Here is a 3,464-nt window from a genome sequence, read left to right as displayed (position 1 = left end):
AAATGGAGCACAGTAGAATAAAACACAATTCTTTCCTCACTTATCTAAGACAGACGTTCTCACACGTTTTATGAAGACAAGCTTCCTTCTATTTTCCTGAAGTTTTGATGTAACGGAGGAAAAATATGGGAGAGTTTGAGAGTAGGATTGCCGATCATGGAATCCTTGAGCAAAGAAATAGGGAAGATGAGCTACAAACCAATGGGCCTTGGCCGCAGCCTGCCCAGCTCCTATGTAAGGAGTGACCAACTGCAGTTGTGGGTAGACCAGTTGGGCGCAATATATCTCTTTCAGGTTGTGGCTTTGACTTCCTGTTTCAATTATTACTGCTATTCCATGTGAGTATGGAGAGAACTAACTGGAAGTTTGCTGATTGGTACCTGTGCTGAGTTTGAGTGTTCAATCGCCTATACCTTAGCTCAATTGTAGGGGTGAGGTGGAGATGCACCTGGAGCAGGGAATTATCAAGTAGTATAACACTGCCCCAAGCAAGAACTGATGGGAATGTGAGCCACAATCGGCCCCTGCCACCCACCTGAGAAGTCCCCATGGTAGCCCTGGATTGGAGGGGATTACAGAAAGAACTGCTGGGGAGGGAGCGTCAGTCAGTCATGGGCATGAAGTAATTAGACCTGCTGTTTCATGGGAAACGTGCAAGCTAGAACAGGGAACGGTAGACAGAACGCAGAGTTTGTCAGAACCCTCCTCTGTGTCCCCTGCCTTAGCAAGAGTAAGCTTGAGACTCTGGAGAGGTGTTGCCTACAGCAGAGGGACCCAGAGGCTGGAGTCAGACTGCTAAATTCATGGTTCTGAACCAGAGTGGTTTCATTGAAACCAATAGTCTTCACAACGGAGCTTAGATTAGCTGAGATTTATAGTAACCGAGATGATTTAACACACCGAATTAAAGATTTCTTGCTCTATGCCCTGAATGCGAGGTTTAGGAGAGCTAAGACTACTGGAGCAACGCATAATTAATTAGGCACTGGTTAGGGTCAGGGTGAATGGCAGGTCTCAGGAAAGGGATCGAGACAAAAGTCCAGCTGGAAAGGGACTGTCGTTGGGTAAGGCTGGGAGCAGGATAATATTTTATAGGGGTGGGTGTATATATGTATTTAGTAAATTTTAAGTCTCATCCAAATGCAAGGTAGGTAACCCTTGTCAGCTTTGCCAAGCCTGCATTTAGAACAACGTGCATTGAGAGTTGCCTTCTAAGCCTGTTCTTCCTCCCAAATTGACAGATGTATGACCCTCCACTCTCAGTGACTATGAATTAAGAAATGAGAGATGACACATGGAAGGAGCATAAAAAATTATTTTGGAGTCCACATTTCAAATTTACAACATCACCTACCACCCTCACCTTGAAATTGCTTTTTAGCACAGGTCGTAATGCCTAGATCCTTTTAAAACGCCAGTTGCAAAGGGACCCAAGCAACTCCCATAGCTTTCTGTTCAGTCCTAATTTAAAATGGGAGCAGGTACTTAAGAGTTATGTCGTGATGCTCTCTCAAACCTGGCTGGGGAGAAGTATCTGCCCAGATAAGTGTTACCAATTGGTGAGAAGTCCTGTTTCATCTGTCCTCTACCTTATCTCTTTATCACTGGATAATAAAGCCAGGAAACAAAGCAAAACATGCCAGAACGTCAACACCAGGAGGAAACTTTAGAGGTAATGTCTATGTTCATTATTTGTTGGTTTCACAGGTGTTCGCATATCAAAACTGAATTTTATACTTTGTACAACAATGTACAGCAATTGTGCCTCGACAGAACTGTATTGTTGTTTAAAGCCTAATAGCTAAATACACTAAAACAAACAAGCCAGAAGAAGACTTTCCCGCATGGCATTCAGCTGCCTTTTCCCAGGGTGTTACTCTGTGCTGTCAGTGTGAGAGTAAAGTTTAGTTCCATTCCCAAAACGTTAACTGAGCTCCAATTCCATGATAGACACTCCGCGAGGCCCAGAAATACAAAGTGAAAATGTGCTCCCTGCCCTCCAGAAGCTCGAAATCTTTGTGCTGTAACTCAAAGAGAGCAGCCCAGACCTGCAGTGGGGTCTCCTTCAGAGAAGCACAGGTGGGCAAAAGGAAGTAAGCGAAAGATAAAAGAATATCGTTCGTTTCTCATGTCCCCCAGAGGACATCAAACAAAGTGCAATTCTTAACCCCAACCAGACTCTTCACCCTCCTTTCCTTCTTATCGCACCCCTCAACATTCACTCTGCCCTCCCACATTCTCAGGAGCCTCTCAGAAACCCCCTCACATCCCCCTCCCAAATTCCCTCCTCTACCCGCGCTAGACCAGCTTTTATTTCCTCTCCCCACATTTATTATTTTTCTTATACTCTTTAGTATTTCGTCAATTTTGACAAGACCTCTCTCTACCTCTCCCTTCAAGGAAAGGCTTTCTGTTCTCTTTCTATGATCTTGCATCACAAAAAAAGTCTAGGAACCAGTTTTAAACAGGGTAAATTGGAATGGGAGTGAGCATCGGGGTAGCTGAGCAGATGGAGAGAGTTGGCAATTACCAGATTTTCGTCCATTTGTTCAACAATGAATACTAGGTCCTGGAATATTAATATGTTGTGTGTTTACTATGTATTGATACAGCGAGGAACCAAACAGACATATATTCCTCCCTTTGTGTAATTTACATTCTCTTTGGTAATTTGAGTGGGAGAGGGGAGAGTTTGTGGACACATCCACCTAACAAAATTTAACTCATCACATATGTTCACTTCTATTTTTATGATAGCCGTCATTGAATAACACATGCACAACTACCTTCAAAACTTCGATCTGGTTTTAGTTGGGATGTTTTATGCTGTACACAATAAGCTGTATGCTCTGACAAGAGCACAACTCCCTCCACTTGGTATAGGGCAAAGATTCAAGAACAACTTGAAGCAGCTCAGAAGGTATGTCCAGTAAGGTTTATATAGGTAAATCAGTAAGTGACGTGGAATGCCAGCTACCCCCTTGGGTAGGGCTGTTTCACAAGAGTCAGTGCAGTGATGCCAGCCTGTTTCTTTTGAATGCACACTTAATATTTTTTTGGCAAACTATACAATCCGCAATTGTATCTGTGGTTGACATGACCTTAGAACTAGAGTTGTGACACCTCCCAAAGGCTTAGAATCCATTCAAATGTCATTCGAGTTTCTCTGAAAGGTGTGGTTCTAACAAACAGGAAAGACAGAAAAAGTATTCAGAAACACAACTTATGAATAAATACTAGTTTTGCATTTATCACATGCTCAAGCACTGTTACAGATACTGTGAGTGAACAGTGAACAGAATAGTTTCGGTGGAGACGTGCAGGTTGTCAAAACTTGTTTGGAGGGGGTTTAAGAGAGAAGGGAAGGAGAGAAATTGAAGTCGGTTTACAGAGTGCTGTTGCAAACAAGAGTAAAAAGGTGGAGGAGGGTGGCTAGTGATCTAAATACTTTTTTTTTTTAATGA

At 43.0% G+C, this 3,464-nt stretch overlaps 1 long non-coding RNA gene across 1 annotated transcript in view; it reads left to right on the top strand.

Moving 5' to 3' along the window:
* The first annotated feature begins 1,603 nt into the window (after positions 1-1,603).
* The window catches only part of LOC120600385 (uncharacterized), a 9,260-nt gene continuing 7,399 nt past the window's right edge, over positions 1,604-3,464 (top strand). The window contains exons 1-2 of the long non-coding RNA XR_005652183.1: positions 1,604-1,672; positions 1,951-2,093. This is a non-coding gene — a long non-coding RNA (uncharacterized LOC120600385). The remainder of the gene's footprint in view (positions 1,673-1,950; positions 2,094-3,464) is intronic.

Source organism: Pteropus medius, unplaced genomic scaffold (genome assembly GCF_902729225.1).
Source record: "Pteropus medius unplaced genomic scaffold, Ma_sr-lr_union100, whole genome shotgun sequence".
NCBI lineage: Eukaryota > Metazoa > Chordata > Mammalia > Chiroptera > Pteropodidae > Pteropus > Pteropus medius.
The sequence above is the reverse complement of the archived record's forward strand: the minus strand, read 5'-3'. Positions and strand labels throughout refer to the sequence as shown.